This window comes from Meles meles, chromosome 2 (assembly GCF_922984935.1).
Source record: "Meles meles chromosome 2, mMelMel3.1 paternal haplotype, whole genome shotgun sequence".
NCBI lineage: Eukaryota > Metazoa > Chordata > Mammalia > Carnivora > Mustelidae > Meles > Meles meles.
Genome location: NC_060067.1, coordinates 185,084,260 through 185,093,812, shown reverse-complemented (window position 1 = coordinate 185,093,812; position 9,553 = coordinate 185,084,260). Strand labels below are relative to the sequence as shown.

The 9,553-nt window shown below is 40.1% G+C and overlaps 1 pseudogene; it reads right to left on the bottom strand.

Moving 5' to 3' along the window:
- Nucleotides 1-4,365: 4,365 nt before the first annotated feature.
- Nucleotides 4,366-6,153, bottom strand: LOC123936962 (annotated as a pseudogene).
- Between the last annotated feature and the right edge of the window lie 3,400 nt (nucleotides 6,154-9,553).

Below are 9,553 nucleotides of genomic sequence, written 5' to 3'. Positions count from 1 at the left end.
TTTGAGAAAACATTGGGTAATTTAAAATAATGAAAGACAAGGTGTACCTGGGTGGCTTAGATGGTTAAGTGTCTGACTTTTGATTTCTGCTCAGGTCACTATCTCAGTGTCCTAAAATCAAGCCCTCTGTCAGACTCTCTGTTCAGAACGGAATCTGCTTGTCCCCTCCCTCTGCTCCTCTCCCCACTCTGGCATGTGCTCTCTCTCTCAAATAAATAACTAAAATCTTCAATAAAATAAAATCACAAAGGACAAAGAGTTAAATAAAGTAACCAAATATTTTAAGAACTTTAAAAGCATATGCTGGCCAGTTGCTAAATATTTTGCATTTCTCTTTCACACCTAGATGGAATCCACCTTAGGCTATTTAATTTGTTTTTGAATATTCTGTTCTATTATTGATTAATGTCAGCTTTTGGGTATAAGTGCTAAATGATATGTTACCGCTGTCTAGCTGCTTAATAGGCCCACTAATATCTTAATGGATTTCCTTATTTCCCCCTAACTTATTTTTCCAGTTTTGTGGAATAACTGTCTCCTGCACAGTTATCAGCCTTCCCATGATGATTCTTTTGAATGACTCTGAGCTCTTTTTTGCACTAAGATTATTTTCCTGATTACTGCCCAGCTTATGACATTTCCACAAAAGGTGGCAAGAACCATGTTGAAAGCCATGGCACTTACGGGCATCAGTTCACTTCCTCAAATAGGTCTATCTAGCTACTCTCTGATCACACTTTTCCATTGTCTTTATGGAACATGATTTGTGAAGTTCTCGTGGTGATTTTTCTATGTTTAATGCCTTTCTCCACCCTTCTCCCTGCTCTTCCTGGTGCCTGGGTGACAGCAGGGGTTTATCAATACTCTGCTGTATCCAAGCCCCTTGGAGAGAGAGTGTTGACTCTACACTGCAACCTAGAAAATATATGTTTAAAGAATGAATGGGTTCATTAATTAATGAAAGACCTTTCTGAGGAGCATTTGTAACTCAGTAATACTAGGTTTTGAAAATGATTCTTTTAAGGCTACACACTAGCAAAAGTGATATTTTTTCACTATTTAAACTGATGTTTACTTTACTACTATATAAAATGAAAAGTTTTTCATGGTGTTTTTCAGTATTTCCATAGAATTTTCAATAATCATATAAAAATACCAGTTGTCCCAGCTTCCCAACATGAACTGGATTCTCTGGAACCATATGTACTCTAAACATAGGTGCTCTATCATACAGTTGCCTGACCTTTTCTTTCATGTTGACTGAATGATTTATTATTATGTGTGCCTGAGAATTTGTAGAGCCATAAAGTGGAGATCTACCCAAAATTATTGTTAAGAAACACTTTTGCACTTTAGTTGCCACACATTCCACAATAGTTTTTATTTACCAAAAATGCTAGAGAATACTCAATGGAGAAAAAATTTTGAACACATTAGTGGGGTACTAACTCCTTCATCTCACAAAGGGTTCATTATGATGTGGTTTTATTTATTTGGAGGAATAATATTTTAAAGCAAGACTTATTTCAGATGAACTGGACAAGCAATATAAATTGACGAAATCAATCTCTCCATCATTCCATTCCTCTTATGGCAATATGGGTAACCAGTTATGAATTATTTTTATCCACACAGGCTTGTATTTTTTTCATTCAAAACTATTTGTTGAGCAGTTGTTATATTCTGGGTGATATAATAATTTCCTGGTCTAGAGAAACTAGTAACATATTATCCCTATCTTCCAAAGGATTGCTGTGTAATATGGAGGGTACATATGAAAAAAAAATACAATAAATCTACAAAGTGAAAATGTAACAAACCTACTATTGACAGGTCTCAAATCTTAGATGTGATATTTTCTTCGTATGTCTATGATTTTGTCTTATAGAACTTAGTATAGTCTTTATTTTGTGTATTCCTTTGCATATAATGGTAGAAAACACAATCTTCATCAATTTCAACATTTTTAAATCATTTTATACATAATATGTTCTCAAGCTGCACTCAGATATCTGTGTTGGAATTTTCTCTTCATTACAGTGATTCCCCTCTGAGCTTCAGGGTCAAGGAGGACTCTTTTATTCATATGGTACTTATGATTGTTGAAAAGTAGAGTTGTCTATCCAGGGTAGTCCAAATGGGGCAAGGAAGGGTCATATGCATATTGCTGGCAAAGGAAAGCTGTACTCTGTAGAAATTAGACAATTAATAGGGTTCCCTTGCCATGACAAATTATGGTGGTTCTTCAGTTGTGGGGAATGCTAAAGGCACTGGATTGGCTTTTTCAAGTTTTCTGGGTTCCCACAAGGAGTTCAAACACAAGTCACATACAATTCACACACAGTGCAACCTCCTGATGCAGTTCTCATGCCACCCCTCTATCCTAGAGAGAACAGGGACACTCATGTCCTCAAAGTTCACACCCATTCATGTTGCATTTGTTGTGAACTGAGGACCACTTCTGTAGACTTTTAAAGAGTAAAGAGAGTAGTGGTAAAGGATGTTTCTTCCTCTGTGCTTTCCAATTCCATATTATGCAGTATAAATTGATTTCATTATGGGCTCCTGACTAATCATCAGAAATCTTTTGGAATACAAAAAAAACAACAACAGAAAAAAAAATTTCAATATTGATCTGCTCTTTTAAAGTTATATGTGTTAAGTTTCATTAAAAAATTCTTCTGGCTGGGGTGCCTGGGTGGCTCAGTGGGTTAAACCTCTGCCTTCGGCTCAGGTCATGATCTCAGGATCCTGGGATCGAGCCCCGCATCAGGCTCTCTGCTCAGCAGGGAGCCTGCTTCCTCCTCTCTCTCTCCGCCTGCCTCTCTACCTACTTGTGATCTCTCTCTGTCAAATAAATAAATAAAATCTTTAAAAAAAATTCTTCTGGCTGTCTAGGAGAAATATCACACAAAATGTGATGGGGAGATAAAGACACAAATATTAATATTTTAAATATGTCATTAAATATGTATGAGTTCAATCAGGTCAGAGTTGCCCCCAATTCTCTATGATTTCCATGTGATATATGATATGGGGGCCTACATAGGGTTATTGCATTACCAGGTGATGTGTTGTTTCTTGAATCACCAAAAAAGACTGCCTGGCTTTTGCTAAGCTATAACTAGACCTATCTTGTTCAAATCCCATCTGCTTCAAAGACCTCTACAATTTTCTTTGTTTACTTCTGTTCATTTCCCATGTTTCTACTATATTATATGGTACATGAGGCTTTCTACTGGGTGTCCCTGGTTATAGTCATCAGATTCCTCCACAGTTGCTAGATTTTTCTGTAATTAATTCTGTATACTCCTATGATATACAGACAAGTTCCTCTGTCTTCCTCCACTTTTTTCAGCCACAGGAAGCGTAATGAAATTGCTTCTGGTCCACTTAGGACCTGACACCTCATGCATCAGCTTTCATTTATTGCTTTCACAGAATCATCTGATAAGGATAAGAATCACTCTCATTTTTCTGAAACCCTCATGTTCAACCAAGAACTTTAAATTATCATTAATCTCACAATCTCAACATTCTTTTTAATTCCAGAGACTTGACCAAAAAAGGTTAAGGTTAGGGGAACCTGGCTGGCTCAGTTGGTTAAGCATCTGCTTTCAGCTCTGGTCATGATCCCAGGGTCCTGGATTCAAACCCAGTGTCAGGCTCCCTGCTCAACAAGGAGTCTATTTCTCTCTCTTTGCCCCTCCCCTTTCTCATTGGCTCAATCTTTCTCTCAAATAAATAAATAAAATCTTTAAAAAATGGTCTAGCTTAATTCTCTCTTCTTCAAAGAGCTCTGTCAATAATTAACTCCCCAGATCTCTTATGGCAACTTGCCATACTAGAAAGAACTGGGAAGTTTCCTTTCTGGAGAGGGAGGGTCAAGAACAATCTAGGCAAGAAGATGTCTGGTTGGGTATTCATCCTTTCTGATGGAGGAGTAATACTCCATCGTGTATATGTACCACATCTTCCTTATCCATTTGTCCGTTGAAGGGCATCTTGGTTCTTTCCACAGTTTGGCCACTGTGGCCATTGCTGCTATAAACATTGGGGTACAGATGGCTCCTCTTTTCACTACATCTGTATCTTTGGAGTAAATACCCAGCAGTGCAATTGCAGCAGAGTCATAGGGAAGCTCTATTTTTAATTTCTTGAGGAATCTCCACACTGTTCTCCAAAGTGGCTGCACCAACTTGCATTCCTACCAACAGTGTAAGAGGGTTCCTCTTTCTCCACATCCTCTCCAACACACGTTGTTTCCTGTCTTGCTAATTTTGGCCATTCTAACTGGTGTAAGGTGATATCTCAATTTTTTTTTTTAAAGAAAAGGGTGGAATTTAATCTTTATTTACAGACACTACAAGAGAGGAGATTCCACATAGAAATAAGAAACCCACTGGGAGGAGGAGCTTCATACAGTTGGTACAGTTTGGAACTGGTCAAGTAGAGTTTTGTTGTAAAAAGTGCTACAATAACAAAACACATTTAAAAAGAGTTCTTAGTAGAGAAACAGTAAGACAAACTTCTATCAAACAGAGCACACCACAAACAACTTTCTGCGTCGGCTGTACAAGCTAAAAGTTAAAGGTCCCAGCAGTGCCATCCTGAACCTGGAACGTATAGCCTTCAGAGGTAGTTTCTGGCACAACATTCTGATCTTCCTCTTCCTCTACAGAGAAATACTTCTCAATCAAGTTTAATGAAGCTTTGTACACAGACTCATTTTCATGGTTTTGTAGAGCCTCGATTTTGTCCAAGCCTCCACATTCTTCGATCATTATACTAAGTTTCTCAGTTTCACCTAATTTCTCAGCAGCCTGAAAGATTTTGGAAATGGCATCCAGAATGACCAGAATAATTTTGGTATCCTTCGCAGTTAAGAGGTTCATCAATGGTTCTATTATGCCACAATGGACGAGGTATACAATCTGTTCAACTGTCCCACCACTTGTATAGTTGGTCACAGCCCAGACAGCTTCCTTTTGTGTCTTAAAGTCTGCCTTAGAGAGAACACCAAGGAAGAATGGGACTAATCCATGATTCACAACTTCTGAATCTGGTCCTGGCGGCCAGCTGTGATGTTTGACATTGTCCACGTGGCTTCCTTCTAAATATTAGTTTTGGGGTTCGTTAGCAGGCTGGGAAAGACAACAAGTGCTCCAGCATCTATTACAACCTGAGTCTGTTCATCTGTCCCAGTAACAATATTTCCTATGGCTCTTAGCGCAGGAGTCACAATGGGCAATTCAGCAGCTCCTAGAAGCTTTACAAGCTGGGGCACAACACCTGTTTTCACAACCATCTCAATCCATTCATTTGGACCATCCATCAGGTAGGAGATGGCCCAGCAAGTATCTGCCAAGACCTCTGGATCATCGTGATGCAGGAGACGAACTAAGGTAGGAAGAATCTGCTCGAAGGCATCTAGCGGGGGTGCGGGGTTCTTGAAAGTGTCCAAGTAAGGTTCCATAAGTAGCCACATGCTAATGATGACATTATCAGGAACCGCAAGGAGAGCCAGAAGTGGTTCAACTGCACCATACTTGATAACCAAGTCTTGAAAAACTGAACCGTCACCTGCAATGTTTCCTAGAGCGCACACAGCCTGTTCGCTGATGTGGGCGTGGGAAGATGCTAACAGGGAAATAAATGCTGGGATAGCGCCTCCATCCACCACAGCCTTTGTCTGTTCTGATGTCCTGGAAGCAATGTAAGTGAGAGCCCAAGCGGATTCAAACTGAATGGGACTACAATCGGTTCTGCCCAAGAAGGACACAAATTTTGGAATCAAACCAGCCCAGATTATGTTGTCTATGGGGGGCTGCTTTTCCTGAGAAAGCAGTTTCCTAGCAGCTTGAGTAGCCTGGAGCTGGCTTTCCAAATTGTTGCTATTTATGCCTTGACAATGTAATCAACAGACCAATTTACAGTGCCCTGGTTGTTGCGGTTTTCCTGCAGTGGAGAGGTAGCATCATTGGGAAACAAGCTTACGTTTCTCCTTTTCAGCATCTGGTCATCCTTCTTAGCTTTCCTCAGCTCCACATTAACTTCTATTCGACGCCGCCTCATTTCTGTACTGTCTTTTCCCTTGTTCTTGAATCTATTAAGGCGGGCAGCTGGTGAATTAGCATTCTCCTTGGTGGACATGGTTATGAGACAAAGGGAGAAAGCTACACGGCTGGCTCAGGCTTCCACAGGAGTCAGTCTGGGACGTGCAGGCTGCAGGTCAGCTGCCCTCAAAACGTCCACCACGAATCACCCCAATGATGGTGGACGTGGTTTTAATTTGAATCTCCTTGATGGCTAGTGATATTGAGCATTTATTCATGTGTCTGATAGCCATTTGTATGTCTTCATTGAAGAAGTGTCTGTTCATATCTTCTGCCCATTTTTTGATATGATTATCTGTTTTGTGTGTGTTGAGTTTGAGGAGTTCTTTATAGATCCTGGATATCAACCTTTTGTCTGTACTGCCATTTGCAAATATCTTCTCCCATTCCATGGGTTGCCTTTTTGTTTTGTTGACTGTTTTCTTTGCTGTGCAGAAGCTTTTGATCTTGATGAAGTCCCAAAAGTTTATTTTCACTTTTGTTTCCTTGGCCTTTGGAGACATATCTTGAAAGAAGTTGCTGTGACTGATATCGAAGAGGTTACTGCCTATGTTCTCCTCTAGGATTCTGATAGATTCCTGTCTCACTTTGAGGTCTTTTATCCATTTCGAGTTTATCTTTGTGTACGGTGTAAGGGAATGGGCAAGTTTCATTCTTCTACATATAGCTGTCCAGTTTTCCCAGCACCATTTATTGAAGAGATTGTCTTTTTTCCACTGTATATTCTTTCCTGGTTTGTTGAAGATTATTTGACCATAGAGTTGAGGGTCCATATCTGTGCTCTCGACTCTGTTCCACTGGTCTATGTGTCTGTTTTTATGCCAGTACCACGCTGTCTTGGTGATCACAGCTTTGTAGTAAAGCTTGAAATCGGGTAACGTGATGCCGCCAGTCTTGTTTTTATCTTTCAACATTTCCTTAGCAATTCGGGGTCTCTTCTGATTCCATACAAATTTTAGGATTATTTGCTCCAGCTCTTTGAAAAATACCGGTGAAATTTTGATCGGAATGGCATTAAAAGTATAGATTTTTCGGGTGCCTGGGTGGATCAGTGGGTTAAGCCGCTGCCTTCGGCTCAGGTCATGATCTCAGGGTCCTGGGATCGAGTCCCCCATCGGGCTCTCCACTCAGCAGCGAACCTGCTTCCCTCTCTCTCTCTCTCTGCCTGCCTCTCTGTCTAATTGTGATCTCTCTCTGTCAAATAAATAAATAAAATCTTAAAAAAAAAGTATAGATTTCTCTAGGCAGTAAAGACATTTTAACAATGTTTATTCTTCCAATCCAAGAGCATGGAATGGTCTTCCGTCTTTTTGAGTCTTCTTCAATTTCTTTCATGAGTGTTCTGTAGTTCCTCAAGTACAGATCCTTTACCTCTTTGATTAGGTTTATTCCCAGGTATCTTATGGTTCTTGGTGCTATAGTAAATGGAATCAATTCTCTAATTTCCCTTTCTGTATTTTTATTGTTAGTGTATAAGAAAGCCACTGATTTCTGTTCATTGACTTTGTATCCTGCCACATTACTGAATTGCTATATGAGTTCTAGTAGTTTGTGGGTGGAGTCTTTGGGGTTTTCCATATAAAGAATCATGTCATCTGCGAAGAGAGAGAGTTTGACTTCTTCCTTGCCAATTTGGATACCTTTTATTTCTCTTTGTTGTCGGATTGCCATTGCTAGGACTTCCAATACTATGTTGAACAAGAGTGGTGAGAGTGGGCATTCTTGTCGTGTTCCTGATCTCAACGGGAAGGCTGCAAGCTTTTTCCCATTGAGGATGATATTTGCTGTGGGTCTTTCATAGATAGATTTTATGAAGTTCAGGAATGTTCCCTCTATCCCTATACTTTGAAGCGTTTTAATCAGGAACGGATGCTGGATTTTGTCAAATGCTTTCCCTGCATCAATTGAGAGGACCATGTGGTTCTTCTCTCTTCTCTTATGGATTTGTTCTATCACATTGATTGATTTGCGAATGTTGAACCATCCTTGTAACCCAGGGATGAATCCCACCTGGTCATGGTGGATAATCTTTTTAATGTGCTGCTGGATCCTGTTTGCTAGGATCTTGTTGAGAATCTTTGCATCCATATTCATCAGTGATATTGGTCTGAAATTCTCCTTTTTGGTAGGGTCTTTGCCTGGTTTGGGGATCAGGGTAATGCTGGCTTCATAAAAAGAGTCTGGAAGTTTTCCTTCTGCTTCAATTTTTTGAAACAGCTTCAGGAGAATTGGTGTTATTTCTTCTTTGAAAGTTTGGTAGAATTCCCCAGGGAATCCGTCAGGTCCTGGGCTCTTGTTTTTTGGGAGGTTTTTGATCACTGCTTCAGTCTCGTTACTAGATATCAGTCTATTCAGGTTGTCGATTTCTTCCTGGTTCAATTTTTGGAGTTTATAGTTTTCCAGGAATGGATCCATTTCATCTAGATTGCTTAGCTTATTGGCATATAACTTTTGGTAATAATTTCTGATGATTGTTTCTATTTCCTTGGTGTTAGTTGTGATCTCTCCCTTTTCATTCATAATTTTATTAATTTGGGCTTTCTCTCTTTTCTTTTGGATTAGTGTGGCCAATGGTTTATCGATCTTATTGATTCTTTCAAAAAACCAGCTTCTAGTTTCAGTGATATGTTCTACTGTATCTCTGGTTTCTACCTCATTGATCTCTGCTCTAATCTTGATTATTTCCCTTCTTGCGTGTGGAGTTGTTTTGATTTGTTGTTGATTCTCCAATTCATTAAGGTGTAGAGAGAGCTGGTGTATTCTGGATTTTTCAATGTTTTTGAGGGAGGCTTGGATGGCTATGTATTTCCCCCTTAGAACTGCCTTTGCTGTATCCCATAGGTTTTGGACCAAAGTGTCTTCATTCTCATTGGTTTCCATGAATTTTTTAAGTTCCTTTTTGATCTCCTGCTTGATCCAAGCATTCTTAAGCAAGGTGGTCTTTAGCTTCCAGGTGTTTGAGTTCCTTCTGAACTTTTCCTTGTGATTGAGCTCCAGTTTCAAAGAGTTGTGATCTGCCCACTGGCGTCTTCTGCTCCTGTAGAGATCCAGACGTGTATAATTCTGATCTCAGGCTGATTTCATGGGTGATCAGAGTTCTTTGGTAGGTAATCAGCTCACTTTAGGGTACAGGTTGAAACGGTGCCTCCTCCTCCTTCCCCACCATCTTTTTTTTTTTTTTTGAAGATTTTATTTATTTGACAGACAGAGATCAAAAGTAGGCAGAGAGGCAGGCAGAGAGAGAGAGAGAGGAGGGAGAAAGCAGGCTCCCTTCTGCACAGAGAGCCCGACGTGGGGCTTGATCCCAAGAGCCTGAGATCATGACCTGAGCCGAAGGCAGAGGCTTAACCCACTGAGCCACCCAGGCGCCCCCACTTCCCCACCATCTTGACTTTCCCCCTACCTACAGCATATTTATCCATTATTCTGATGTATCT